Source organism: Lactuca sativa, chromosome 3, assembly GCF_002870075.4.
Source record: "Lactuca sativa cultivar Salinas chromosome 3, Lsat_Salinas_v11, whole genome shotgun sequence".
Classification (NCBI taxonomy): Eukaryota; Viridiplantae; Streptophyta; class Magnoliopsida; order Asterales; family Asteraceae; genus Lactuca; species Lactuca sativa.
In genome coordinates this window covers 44,421,857-44,437,508 of record NC_056625.2, presented here as the reverse complement: position 1 = coordinate 44,437,508, position 15,652 = coordinate 44,421,857, and the positions used below count along the sequence as shown (strand labels likewise).

At 41.6% G+C, this 15,652-nt stretch overlaps 1 long non-coding RNA gene across 1 annotated transcript; it reads right to left on the bottom strand.

Annotated features, from left to right (window-relative positions):
* Window positions 1-485: 485 nt before the first annotated feature.
* On the bottom strand, window positions 486-14,316 carry LOC128132603 (uncharacterized). The gene is made up of 2 exons (XR_008230764.1): window positions 11,373-14,316; window positions 486-11,283 (listed from the first exon to the last, which is right to left on the bottom strand). It is a non-coding gene; the product is annotated as an uncharacterized LOC128132603 (long non-coding RNA).
* Window positions 14,317-15,652: the final 1,336 nt, after the last annotated feature.

Here is a 15,652-nt window from a genome sequence, read left to right as displayed (position 1 = left end):
AAATCTTATGTTTAAGATTATCACATAATAATATCATATATATATATATATATATATATATATATATATATATATATATATATATATATATATATATATATATATATATATATATAAACAAATAATTAACCATAACTAGTTCACACAATACAGGTTATCCAATACATATTTAACAAATATCTCAAATAATAACATTTAATTTCACATATAAACTTCCAACAGATATTAATACTTTTTAATAACTACTGGCATTAAATTATATTCATGAAAGTGACTATGCACACAGCTGATAGCTGGCAATGGGTTGATCTGGGTTGAGTTTGGGTGCAACCCAATTATTAAAAAGGTTGAAAATTTCAACCTAACCCAACCTGTTTGCTTAAATGGGATGCTATTTTTCACACCCCCGAACCAGACGGCGAAAACGTCTGGGGGCTCGTGTGGCTAACAATTGAATAATCATCAAAATGAATATACATGAATCATAACACGACCATCACCAACATTACATAATACAACTAGTATTGTTCACATCAAGTACATTGTTAAAATACATAAGGTCAAATTGTTAAAAGTACGATAAGTGCTATTACATAAACGAAACCATACACACTTGCAAATCTTCCGGCTTAACGATTACCTGAGAATACAAGTTATTTTGAAAGCGGTCAACATATATAATGTTGGTGAGTTCATAAGTATGTTTGAGTAAAAGTCTTTGTATCTTTCATAAAAACCCAGAAAATCCGATATTTTCTGTAAATATGTCTAAAAATGATGTGAAAATCAAGTATAAATGCATGTGTGAATTTAATAGTTAAAAACTTGTACGAGTGTAGTTTAGGTTCATTGTATTTTGAATAAATTATAAGTGTATATGAATAATTTCCCCAGAAAATCCGATATTTTCTGTTTTGTATCATCGCTTAGATTTTCGTATTGTAGATAAGTCGTTTTGCATTGACACAATTGAAGAATTTATCTTCAAAAGGTTATCTTTTGGTATTGAATCCCTATATGAGCCATTATAACCATGCATGATAATGACTAGGTCACCCGTCTTGGTATTTTTCCAAATGCTGGTCTTGCTAAGGATGTTGTCGCCCTAGACTGGCCTAGTCTAGCTGTAGCGAGCAGCTAAGGCGTGCGGGGTCATCCCGTATAGATCTATACACAAACTCCCGCTTTCCATCCAGGAAACTCTGATTATAACTACAGGATACGATTGTACACTCAATGGTGCCAACCGACAAGTCTCACTAGATTCTCAACCTTTCCCGTTTGATAAGATTTTCCCATGCTTAATGTTTTACGCGTAAGTTATAGATTTTTCTATTCCAAAGTAAGTGTACAAATTCATAAACTATGTAGATGTATATTTAGGATTTACTAGTATGTAAATCTTCATTTCCAAGCCCGATTAACATGTAAATGGGCCACAAGGTCCAATAACATAATAAAAGGGTAATTTAGACCCAATATGCATGAAAATTTGTCACAAAGGCCCACTAACATGTAGCCAATAAATCAAACCCAAATTAACATGAAAGTGGGTCGTGAGACCCAATACACATGCCATGGAACACATTGGGCTCAATATACACTTAGTTGGGCCCTTAGGGCCCAACGGCCTAGTATCATGAATATTAAGCCCAATAATTTGTTATTGACATATTTCGTTCGTTTTGTTTTATTCCGTTGTTTGTTTTGACTTGAAGTTCGATAGATTGGTGATAGAAATCCTCTTTTTGTAAAAACGACGTTTTTCATCAACAATTTTCAAATTTTTAAATTAGGCCCAAAGTTTTGTAAAAATGACACTTTAGTCCATAATTTATAAAAGTTTGCAATTTTGTCCCAAATGTCTATAAATTTACAGTTTTAACCCAAAATGTTATATTTTTACATTTAGAACCCTATTTTGCAAAAAAATACATTTTCAGCCCCTTATTTGTAAAAGTTAACACTTTCGTCCCCATTTTTGGAAAACTTTACATTTTTGGTCCAATTTGCAAATAAATGATATTTTCACCTCTAAATTTGGTTTATTTACATTTATGACTCAAAATTTGTCAAAATGACATTTTTAAACCCCAAAACTCATTTTTTTAGCAAATTGGGCCCATAACCATGAGGCCCAAAGTTTTGGCCCATTAAGCTAACATTTGCATTTTTGGCCCTTTTAAAAGTATGTTTAGCATAAAAACACATTTTAATACTTGTAGGACCTGTTTGGCCTATTTAAAAACGAAATTTTCACTTTTTACCCTAATCTTTTGTTTTCTTGACAATTTTGACCTTTAACAAATTTTTTGTTGAAATCTTTATATCTTAAACATTTAACACTTTTAACTTGATAGTTGGATGTATAGTGTAACATCCGGATTCCCAGGTATATTATTTTATTCTTTTATTTTGGAGGTTGTGGAGAGACTCGGCGAGTTGGTGCTTAGACTCGCCGAGTAGGGTCGCAGATTCTTATCCTGGTTCATGGTTGGACTCGGCGAGTTCATGTGTGGACTCGGCGAGTCCACGTTGTTTACTGAAACCCTAATTCCCCAGGTTTGGGACCTATTTAAAGGCCCTTAGGGCCGTCATTTGCGGCTACCAAACCCCAGAGAGGAACCCTAATAGAGCTAGAGCGTTTGTGAGAGGAAAGGAGCCATTTCTTGATCTTTGTGGTTGATTCTTGCAAGAAGGACATGATTCCAGCTTAGAGGAGACCAAGGAGGTTGTGTATCTATGGATTTCGAGCAAAAGACTTCATCTTTGAGGTATTATATCGCCCCTTTATCTGTTTGGTTGAAGGAATCCATAAATGTAGAGTTTTATGTCCTTTATTGCAATGAATTGTGAGAATATGGCCCCTATTCGTTTTGAGAGTTCAGATCTAGACCCAAAGTGGTCTAAAGAGCTCATCCCAGCTTGCTTTATGTTGAGCTATGGAGGTAATGAGCTTAGGATGTTATTTTTGGGGCTAGATCACCAAGTGAAACCTCCTAGACGTCCCATGAGTGTCAAGATTCGAGCTTTACGTGTTTATCAGGTTTGGGAAGGTCAGATCTATGAATCAAAGGAACAGATCTGACCTCATGAGGTCTATTGAGTTTGTGCATTTTGCGAACTCACCGAGTCCAAGGGCAAACTCGGCGAGTAGGGTTAGGGTTTCCCAAAAATTACTCAGTGAGTTACTTTCCGAGTTGGGGGAAATGACTTAGTGAGTCAGAGGGGGGTTAGAGGACTGGAGTTCAAGGTGGAACTCGTCGAGTTGATCTTGAGACTCGGCGAGTTGAGTCGGGGTGGCCCCGCGATTAATGTCAGGTGTGACTCGTCGAGCAAGGGGAGGGACTCGGCGTGCCAAGCGAGACTAGAGAGTTGGTGGACACGTGTAGACTCGCCGAGTTGCCCAAGTGCACTCGACGAGTCGGGTCAAAGTTTGACTGTTGACTTTTAGGATTTGGTCAACAAGGGGGCCTTTGAGCCAAAAGAAGGGTAAAATGGTCTTTTACTCTTCTGAAGGGTAAAATGGTCTTTTACTCTTCTGAAGGTGCATGATTCAGAGTTTACAGAGTAGGACAAGTGGGTCCATAGAGTTAGGACCTTCGGGTCCATAGAGTTAGGGCCAGAGGGCCCACAGAGAGTTGGGGCTGGAGGGTCCCATTGAGACACATTGACCAGAGGGTCAGCAGAGTTATAGCCTCGAGTGGCTAATATGTGTTAGAGTGGTATTTTGGGGAACTCACTAAGTAATTATGCTTACAGTGTTATGTGTTATGTGTTTCAGGTACCAGCGATGATCGCGAGAAGGCACCGGCATGATTCGTACACACGCACACCAGAGTTTATATGTTTTTAATCTTGGGGTTTTGTATTGAGATAATGTTGATACAATGTTTTGAAAAGTGAATGAGAACGATATTATATGGTTTTTAAAAAAGTGAAAATTTGTTTAAATTTTTACAGTGTTACAAGTTGGTATCAGAGCCTTGGTTTGAGGGATTCGGATGCATCTTCGGGTGTATCTGAACTCAAAATGAGGATTTTAGGAAAATTTTTGATAATAAAGTAAATTTTTAAAGAGTAAAAAGGAGTTTTGAGACAAACAGAGCAGAGCCGTGTGTACGAACAGCCAGCGCCCGAACGATGATTTCTCAAAATACCCTTGCAATAAGTGTTATAAGATATGTTATGTTATGCTATATGATGAGTTATGTTATGCATGCTAGAGTAGACTAGGTATTCTTATTAGGACTAGAGTGGCCTGATATGTGATGCCTTAGTCTAGGAGTTTTGCTGCTAGAAATGCTTGTGGATGTTTAGATATCAGCGAGGAGCTTATGAGAGATCTGCTAGTGAGTAGCACATGAGTAGAGAGAGTAGAGTACTTGGGATTTGGGACTCTGGGAGGAGGACTTGGGATGAATGTTGATGCGGTGTGGACGGTAGTATTGGGCCCGTACTACCGAAGACACCGGATCAGTGCGCAATTCAAGTAAGAATCCTCAAAGTACTAAGGAACAAGTAGGGTGGAGTTTTCAAGTGTGAGTATGCTCGATCGAGTCCCTAATATTCCTTATGTTGTATTTCAGAGAGAGATCATGGTAGGGACACGCCACACACCAGAGATCAGCGGTACGAGTGATGAGGAGATTCGTAGGATCATCCATGAGGAGGTGGATGCAGCCATCAGGGCAGAGATACCAGAGATGTTCGGTTCTATCAAGACCACCCTGATAGAGACATTTGATGAGAGATACGCTGCTCTTTCTGAGGCTGCGGTTGCTGCGGCCACTACAACTATAGCTGCGACTAGGCCGCAAGGTCGTGATAGAGTTCAGCAACACAAAACCACCGGAGTTTGATGGGACCCAGGACCCAATTGCAGCGATGAGGTGGATTTCGTACATTGAGGGGTGTTTCTTTACTTGCTCATCTCCGAAGCATTTGAGAGTCCGATTCGCGTTGAACCAGCTTCGCTTGGGAGCGAAGGACTGGTGGAAGTTTGTGATGGCGCATTATTCACCTGCTGAGCTTGCTGCAGTGACCTAAGAGAGGTTCACTGCTATGTTTCGAGATGAGTACGTTCCCCAGGTGGAGAGGGAGCGTTTGGCCCAGGAGTTCCTGACCCTCAATCAGGGTACTGAGTCTGTTACAGTGATTACGAGGATGTTCCATGAGCGAGCGATGTTCTGCCCAGAGCACGTGTCCTCCGAGCAGGCACGTATGAGCCGATATCTGAGCATTTTGAGGAGGGATATACGAGAGTTCATGGCGAACTCGACGTACTGGACGTTTGTTGAGCTTCAGAAAATGCTCGGAAGAGGTAAATAGAGCTGGAGACCCAGGCCAGGGAGGAGGCTGAGTCTCAGTGGAGAGATCGGTGACCGGCACAGTCTCAGCCGGCAGCCAAGCGGGCCAAGCCCGCTGATTCGAGATCTGGGAGTTAGAGGGGCCGTATTTGTGGCAAGTGTGGTAAGAGCCATGAGGGGTGTGCAGAGCAATGTCTTGCTACAAATGTGGCAAGAAGGGGCATATGGCCAAGGATTGCCCCAAGGGGTTTGCAGTATGTTTTCACTACAACCAGACCGGACACCAGAAGGCAGAGTGTCCACAGTTGCGAGGGACAGCTCAGGGAGCATCTCAGGGATCTGTCCCTACTACAGTGAGAGCTACAGACATTCAGCCCGTAAAGGCCGAGGCACGAGGGAGAGGCTTCCAGTTGACCGCGGAGGAGGTCCGTGCAGCGCCCGATGTCGTGGCTGGTATGTATTCTTTTATGTATTTATTTTTATGTTGAGATGTTGTGTTTATATTATGTTATGTGTAGATACTTTTCTTGTGTGTTCCGTACCTGCCTTGGTGTTATTTGACTCGGGTGCGAGTCGTCTTTTGTATCTTTGGCTTTTAGTCAGCACATCAGTATTAGTCGGGAGGCGTTGATTCGACCTCTGAGAGTTTCCATAGCTGACGAGAGAGCGGTGTATGCCACAGAGGTGATTCAAGGATGTGTACTCGAGATTTTCGGAGTGGAGTTTCCGATTGACTTAGTCCCTATCGCGATGGGAGATGTCTGTGTCATCGTGGGCATGGACCGGTTGAGCAGATTTGGAGCAGTTATCGACTGCGAGCGTCAGCTGGTGACCATACGAGACCCTAGTGGGGGAGTTCTTACGGTATACGGCGAGGGTACCCGTTCTGGGTCAGCATTTTGTTCGGCCGCTAGAGCGATGCAGAGTCTACAGCAGGGCTATAGGGGATTTGTAGCATAAGTGATGGATACGAGGGTTGATTCAGAGAGATCGAGGTCAGTCGGTGAGGTTCCGATAGTGCGCGAATTCCCGGATGTATTTCCGGAGGAGTTACCGGGTGTGCCTCCCGAGAGGCAGATAGAGTTCAGTATTGATTTGGTTCTGGGGGTTGCGCATATCGCCAAGGCGCCCTATCGCCTTGCGCCTCCAGAGATGCAGGAGTTATCCTAGCAACTTCAGGAGCTGTTGGGGAAGGGGTTTATTCGGTCGAGCAGTTCGCCATGGGGAGCGCCTATCCTTTTTGTCAAGAAAAAGGATGGTTCACACCGGATGTGCATTGATTACCGGGAGTTGAACAAGCTGACGGTCAAGAACCGTTACCCGTTGCCGAGGATCGACGATTTGTTCGATCAGTTGCAGGGAGCATCTTGGTTCTCCAAGATCGACTTGAGGTCTGGATATCATCAGGTGAGGGTGCGAGATGAGGACATCCAGAAGACAGCGTTCAAGACTCGTTATGGGCATTACGAGTTCGTGGTAATGCCTTTCGGGCTCACCAATGCACCGGCGGTGTTCATAGATCTCATGAACAAAGTGTGCAGGCTGATGTTGGATCGCTCGGTGATCGTGTTCATCGACGACATATTGGTGTATTCGAGATCCAGAGAGCAGCATGAGGAGCATTTGAGGGAGATCCTTGGAGTTTTGAGATCGGAGAGGCTTTATGCCAAATTCTCCAAGTGTGATTTATGGTTGCGAGAGGTCCGGTTCCTAGGGCACCTCGTTAACCAGAAAGGGATATTGGTCGACTCGGCCAAGATTGAGGCGGTGATGAGTTGGGAGGTGCCGAGGTCACCTACCGAGATCAGGAGTTTCCTAGGGTTGGCTGGTTATTATCGGAGATTTATCAGGGATTTCTCCAAGATCGTCGTGCCACTCACCAAGTTGACCCGGAAGGGTGTTGCTTTTTCATGGGCCCCGAAGCAGCAGGCCTCCTTCGAGACACTTTGCCAGAGACTACTCAAAGCCCCAGTGTTAGCCCTTCCGGAGGGGATGGAGGACTTCGTAGTGTATTGTGACGCGTCGATATCAGGGTTGGGAGCGGTGCTTATGCAGAGGAGGCATGTGATAGCGTATCCATCGAGGCAGCTGAAACCTCATGAGTCGAGGAATCCCACCCACGATCTGGAGTTGGGGGCAGTGGTGTTCGCCCTCAAGATCCGGCGTCACTATTTATATGGGGTTCGGTGTACCATATACACGGACCACAAAATCTTGAAGTACTTGATGGATCAGCCCAACCTGAATATGCGTCATAGGATATGGTTAGACGTGGTAGAGGATTATGATTGCGAGATCCTGTACCACCTTGGTAAGGCTAACGTTGTAGCCGATGCCCTGAGCCGTAGGGCGGAGAGCGTCCCGATGTGAGACGTTTGCATGAGATTGACAGTGATGACTCCGGTGTTGGACACCATTCGAGGAGCCCAGGATGAGGCCGTGAGACCAGAAAACCAGAAGAGAGAGCGAGTTATCGGGCAGGTATCGGAGTTCATTACCGATAGTTGGGGGCTTATGACATTTCAGGGTCGGATTTGGGTACCGTTTGTGGGCGGAACGCGTACCATTTTGAAGGAGGAAGCACATCGATCGAGGTTCTCGATCCATCCCGGGGCCACTAAGATGTATTTGGACCTGAAGAGAGAGTATTGGTGGCCCTGTATGAAGAGGGATGTCGCATGGTTTGTAGAGAGATGCTTGACCTGTCGCAGGGTTTAGGCCGAGCATCAGCGTCCACATGGTAAGTTGCAGCCGTTAGAGATTCCCGAGTGGAAATGGAAACAGATTACCATGGATTTCATCACCAAATTGTTGAGGACTGCGAGAGGTGTCGATGCAATTTGGGTGATTGTGGACAGGTTGACGAAGAACGCTCACTTCCTTGCTATCAGTGAGAGCTCTTCCACGGAGAGGTTGGCAGAGATGTACGTGAGGGAGGTGGTATCGCGGCATGGAGTGCCGATCTCGATTGTCTCAGATCGAGATGTGCGTTTCACTTCCAGATTCTGGAAGAAATTTCATGAGGAATTGGGTACGAGGTTGCATTTTAGTACTGCATACCACCCACAGACTGACGGGCAAAGCAAGCGGACGACTCAGACGCTCGAGGACATGCTCCGAGCATGTGTGTTGGATTTCGGCGGGAGTTGGGACACGTATTTGCCCTTGGCAGAGTTTTCCTACAACAACAACAACAACCATCATTCGAGCATTGGTATGCCACCCTTTGACGTGTTGTATAAGAGGAGGTGTCGGACCCCCATTTGTTGGGGAGAGGTAGGGCAACGTGTGATGGGTAGTACAGAGATCGTGCTTCAGACAACAGAGCATATATAGCAGGTCAGATAGAGGTTGTTGACCGCTCAGAGTCGCCAGAAGAGTTATGTGGATAGGTGCCGGTCCGAGCTCGAATTTCAGGTCGGCGACTTCGTGCTCCTGAAGGTCTCTCCTTGGAAAGGAGTGATCCGATTCAGGAAGAAGGGCAAGTTGGGGCCCCGATATATTGGTCCTTTCAGGGTGATCGCGAGAGTAGGCAGGGTAGCCTATCGGTTGGAGCTACTTGCAGAGTTGGGGCATATTCATGACACCTTCCACGTATCGCAGCTGAGGAAGTGTATAGCCGACGAGTCGACAGTGGTGCCATTAGAGGATATTCAGGTGGCTGCGAGCCTGAACTATGTTGAGAGACCGGTGGCAATCAGGGATCGGAAGATCAAGATTCTAAAGAACAAGGAGGTGCCTCTGCTGCAGGTCCAGTGGCAGCATCGGAAAGGGTCAGAGTTGACTTGGGAGCCGGAGCGTGAGATGCGTCAGCAGCATCCAGAGTTGTTTGCAGAGTGAGACTTCGAGGACGAAGTCTAATTCTAGTGGGGGAGAATTGTAACATCCGGATTCCCAGGTATATTATTTTATTCTTTTATTTTGGAGGTTGTGAAAAGACTCGGCGAGTTGGTGCTTACACTCGCCAAGTAGGGTCGCGGATTCTTATCTGAGTTCATGGTTGGACTCGGTGAGTTCATGAGTGGACTCGGCGAGTCCACGCTGTTTAATAAAACCCTAATTCCCCGGGTTTGGGACATATTTAAAGGCCCTTAGGGCCATCATTTGCGGCTACCAAACCCCAGAGAGGAACCCTAATAGAGCTAGAGCGTTTGTGAGAGGAAAGGAGCCATTTCTTGATCTTTGTGGTTGATTCTTGCAAGAAGAACGTGATTCCAGCTTAGAGGAGACCAAGGAGGTTGTGTATCTATTGATTTCGAGCAAAAGACTTCATCTTTGAGGTATTATATCGCCCCTTTATCTGTTTGGTTGAAGGAATCCATAGATGTAGAGTTTTATGTCCTTTATTGGAATGAATTGTGAGAATATGGCCCCTATTCGTTTTGAGACTTCAGATCTAGACCCATAGTGGTCTAAAGAGCTTATCCCAGCTTGCTTTATGTTGAGTTGTGGAGGTAATGAGCTTAGGATGTTATTTTTGGGGTTAAATCACCAAGTGAAACCTCCTAGACGTCCCATGAGTGTCAAGATTCGAGCTTTACGTGTTTATCAGGCTTGGAAGGTCAGATCTATGGATCAAAGGAACAGATCTGACCTCATGAGGTCTATTGAGTTTGTGCATTTCGCGAACTCACCGAGTCCAAGGGCAAATTCGGCGAGTAGGGTTAGGGTTTCCCGAAAATTACTCAGTGAGTTACTTGCCGAGTTGAGGGAAATGACTCAGTGAGTCAGAGGGGGGTTAGAGGATTGGAGTTCAAGGCGGAACTCGCCGAGTTGATCTTGAGACTCGGCGAGTTGAGTCGGGGTGGCCCCGTGATTCATGCCAGGTATGACTCGTCAAGCAAGGGGAGGGACTCGACGTGCCGAGCGAGACTAGAGAGTTGGTGGACACGTGTAGACTCGCCGAGTTGCCCAAGTGCACTCGACGAGTCGGGTCAAAGTTTGACCGTTGACTTTTAGGATTTGGTCAACAAGGGGGCCTTTGAACCAAGAGAGGGGTAAAATGGTCTTTTACTCTTCTGAAGGTGCCAAGAGAGAGTTGAGTCTAGACCCGAGAGTTATATTTATGAGAGTTTTTGCCTTATGTAATTAGGCGGAGGCTAGATCGTATTTCTACCGAGTCAGAGATTTACCGAGACATCTGAGGTGAGTTTTCTCACTATACTTTACCTAGTGTGGTAACAGAGTTATGTGACAGTGTATTTTAGAGTTATGTTCCAGTGTATATGCATGATATTTATTTGTTGTGATTTATTGTGATATGTGATATGCATGATTCAGAGTTTACAGAGTAGGACCAGTGGGTCCATAGAGTTAGGACCTTCGGGTCCATAGAGTTAGGGCCAGAGGGCCCACAGAGAGTTGGGGTTGGAGGGTCCCACTGAGACACATTGACCAGAGGGTCAACAAAGTTATAGCCTCGAGTGGCTAATATGTGTTAGAGTGGTATTTTGGGGAACTCATGAAGCAATTATGCTTATAGTGTTATGTGTTATGTGTTTCAGGTACCAACGATGATCGCGGGAAGGCGTCGGCATGATTCATACACACACACACCGGAGTTTATATGTTTTTGATCTTGGGGTTTTGTATTGAGATAATGTTGATACAATGTTTTGAAAAGTGAATGAGAATGATATTATATGGTTTTTAAAAAATTGAAAAATTGTTTAAATTTTTACGGTGTTACATATAGTGTCATAGTACATATATCTTTGCCATATAATGCTTGAAATTTTCGAGATTTGCTAAGATCTAACAAGTTTTTACCAAATAAACTAAGAATTCACACAAAACATATATATAACGCATAGATCTACACATTTTACTTGTATTCTCCCCAAAAATCATATGAAAACCGAAAACAAAGACGTATGAACTCACATTTGCTTTGATATTTCGGTTTTTGAAGAAGAAATGAAGAAGATTTTGGTCCTAGCACACCTTTGAGTAGATCTCGAGTTTAGGAAGATTTCTAGGAGTTTGATCACCAAAAACTTTGCTTAAAAGAGTGATCTAACAAGCGAATGGAGTTATAAAACTTGGATATGTAAAGACTTGTACCTTATGCTTCCGCAGTTGGCTCAATCATGTATGCTATGACTTGTACTCGCCCTGATGTGGCCTTCGCTTTGAGCATGGTCATCAGATATCAAGGGAACCCTGGCAAAGCGCATTAGACCGCAGTCAAGAATATATTCTTAAGTACCTTCGGAGGACCAAGGAATGGTTTCTAGTCCTCGGTGGGAGTGATGACTTAAAGGTGCGAGGGTACAGTGATGCCAGTTGTCAGACCGACCGGGACAACTACCGTTCGCAGTCGGGCTGGGTCTTTACCCTTAATGAAGGAGCAGTGACTTGGAAAATTTCCAAGCAAGAGACCAGAGCTGATTCAACGTGCGAATTAGAGTACATTGCAGCGAGCGAAGCGTCAAAGGAGGCAATATGGTTGAAGAACTTCATTAGAGACCTTGGAGTTGTGCCAGCCATAAAGGATCCCATGGAAATTTCCTGTGATAATGATGGAGCGGTTGCCTTGACCAAGGAACCGAAGGATCACGGCAGATCTCGACATATCGACAGAAAATATCACTTTATTCGACATCGGGTGGAAGAAGGACTCCTCGTAGTTAAGAGGGTATCGTCAGAAGATAACCCAGCAGATCCGCTTACGAAGGGATTGAGCAGGGTTAAGCACTTGCAGCACGCTAGGAGCATCGGGCTGAAGGATGATATTAGTTTAGATTAGATAGTTTAGAAACGTGTAATCGATAAACTGTAATTAACATTTGATGATTAAATAAAAAAGTATTATTTATTAGTAATGTTACTGTCTTATGTTAATTGTTTACCTATTGTTTCATTTTGCATGTTTTGACTTCCTGGATAATAAGAATTATTCGAACCGTCCACAGTCGTTCATATGTTGGAAGTAGGTATGAATGAAGATTGTCATGAATTGGTGTGTAGATTGTCTAAAGTGTATTAGACATAGCAAAAGTTTGTTACAACGTTCATGAGTGCTTATGAGTTTGATTTGAGCATTGGAATAAACCCACGCTTGCTGGAATCACTTCATGGAATTTATCTCGAGTGATTGCAAGACGATAATATCATATGGTCTTAAAACCTAAATATATGGTTTATTGTTTACTAATTGGTTGTGCATTGATAATGCGTAAACGCATCAGTAACTTGATGTTATAAAACGCATTGTTGTGTATGATTTGATTAATAAATAGTAAATGCATATAAGTCGAAGTTTATATGTTCCTTTTATCCTAAGAGGGTAAAAGCAATATCAGGGCCCCGCCCCTTAATGATTTGGTTTGACTTATGTGTCGGGCCCGATCAGGACTAAATTGATGTGTTCAATTAAGTTCTATGTCAAACGAATCAGATATCGAGAAACAAACTGATGGACAATAAGTATGACTATGTTCCATGTAATTGTCTGCACGATATCTAGAATGGAGGACTATACGATCCCTTATCTAAAGGACAGGTTACTGATAAGATCAGAGTTTGACAGCATCTTTGAGAGCTACGATTGCTAATCGGATTGTGCTTACATTTGTAGTTACTAGACTTATCCAAGTGGGAGACTGTTGGATTAGTGTCTAAGCCCGTAACTATATATGGTAAGTACTTGACCCGGTTGTGCATGGTCATTTTGGGTTGCCTTCACCAAAGCAACATGATAGGATGATTTATTAAGAAAGAGGTTATTATGATTTATTAATATGTTATATGAATAATATATTAATGGAGAAATCATATAATTAAATTAATATTAGACAATAATTAATTAAGAAATTAATTATGTGGCTAAAAGACATTGATTTAATATCAGGGACTTAAACTGTTAAATGTGTGATAGTTGAGTATTGGGCTGAGGAGCCTATTGGACTAGGCATGGACGAAATTAGGATGTGTTCATCCCTAATTTCGGCCCTAAGACCCTGTTCCAGAAGCTTCCTTGGATAGCTTAAGGCCTAAGCTGTCCATTAGGGTTTTTGACTGAAACCCTAACAGCTCCAGTATAAATAGGACCCCTGGGCTACAGAAATCGGCTACCCTAACCCTAAGAGTGATAGAGCCGATTTCAAGAAGCCTCCAACCTCTCTCCAAGATCATTCTTTTGCTATTGGTATTTGTAATCCATTAGAAGAGTGACACTTGTGACTCTAAGCTTCAAAGACAAGAAGATTCAAGCAAGCAACAAGAGGTAATGATCTAGATCTGATTTGTATCTTCAATTTCGAATTCTTCTCATTAGATCTAGGGTTTGCAAGTCTTGGATGAATGCATGTACAATTAGAGAAACCTAGATCCAAGCATTAGGGTTTGCATGAGCACATAAGATGTTCTTTTGGCTCAAACCCATCAGATTTAACCTAATAATAAGATCTTTATTTCGACTACCATAACGGACCGATGGGTCATATTATAGTGACCTTTCACCGTATGATGCAACGGTTAGACTTAGATCTCTTTTAGTCAAGCTCTAACACGAAAGATACCTTCCTTCATGTTCTAATGAGATATAATCACGTTCTAGAATGTAACACTTCTAGCTACAAGATGCTTAATCCTAACGGTGACTGCGACACTTCTACCCATCGCTTCTATTATCTTTACCTTCAATCTAAATTCAAATGCTACGTCGAACTTACTTTCTAGATTAATTGGACTCAGTTCTATATGACCATTAGGGTCACAAATAACTTTAATCTTCTTGGCCATTATCGGAACGATGGTAACGACGAACATGAAGAAAAGAATTCAACTACTAGTGCCTTCGTAACTTTGTGACTCATCCCGTTTCAAGTACGAATCTTGTGATTCTGGTAGTACAATCTCACACTACCTTCCACACATATTCATACTTATCCTAAGAATTGCCTCACACTTCCTAAGTTACTACTCGGGAAAAGAAAAAAAAAAAAAGCAATTTAACACGTATAGATGTGTTCAAGTAATCATATACAAAAAAAATTCCTAGACTCCACTAGGATTTCTTGCATGCATATCTTCAACCCCAATTATATATATATATATATATATATATATATATATATATATATATATATATATATATATATATACACACACACATTAATTACTTTCTTAAAATAACTAAAATTATTGGTCCAGAATCAATCCTAAATGCACACAATTGATAGTTAGAACACAATAACCTAACCCTATATATATATATATATATATATATATATATATATATATATATATATATATATATATATATATATATATAGGGAGTGGTTCAAATGAGAACCAAAAAAGGTTAAGAACCGTAAGAACCTCTAACTTTAGATGTTTATAAAGGGTTTAGGGTTAAAAACCCTAAACCCTAAACCCTTTATAAACATCTAAAGTTAGAGGTTCTTAACCTTTTTTGGTTCTCATTTGAACCTTTACCTATATATATATATATATATATATATATATATATATATATATAGGGTTAGGTTATTTTGTTTTCACTATCTATTGTGTGCATGTATGACTGATTCTAGACCAATCATTTTAGTTATTTTAAGAAAATAATTAATGCATATTACATGTTGAAAATATAATAGGTATTAATTACATCTTCAGCATTTAATAAGCATTAATTACTTTCTTAAAATAACTAAAATGATTGGTCCAAAATCAATCATACAGGCACACAATAGATAGTGAAAACATTTGAACCTAACTCTATATATATATATGTGTGTGTGTGTGTGTGTGTGCGCACGCTTTTAAAAATATTTAAAGATGTTTTAAACTCTAGTCCACATCTACGTCAAAAAAGACACAGACCTTTTTAGGTATGCAATTTTTAAAAAAAAAACAACAGTGCATGTTCTGCATACTACAACCAGAAAAACAACAAGATTTACAAACAAAAAAAGCAATCAGCACCCTAGTCTACATGCCAACTTCAATTAAGTGCCTCATTGATGCATTTTCTATCACGGATCTTTGGACCCTTTAATTCTTTGTTGGTTTTTTGGTTACTCACTCGCCTATTGGGTTCTTATCTTAAAAGAAGTATGGCACTAATACTATCTATCCTATTTGTATTTATTCTTTCTCTCAATAGATAAATAAATAAATAAAAACTTCTGGGAAATGACTTTGAATTACACATTTCACATATGGACATTGTTCATTTGTTTTTATGGAGTTGTGATCGAAATGGGTTGCTTTTATGTGGAGATTATGAGAGAGCTTGATCTCCTTTCCGGCATTAGAACATTTAGTGATAGTCAGTTATAATGAGTTAACTTCGTTAACTAAGAAGTTATTAAAACACCTTGAGAAGAAGGTTAGAC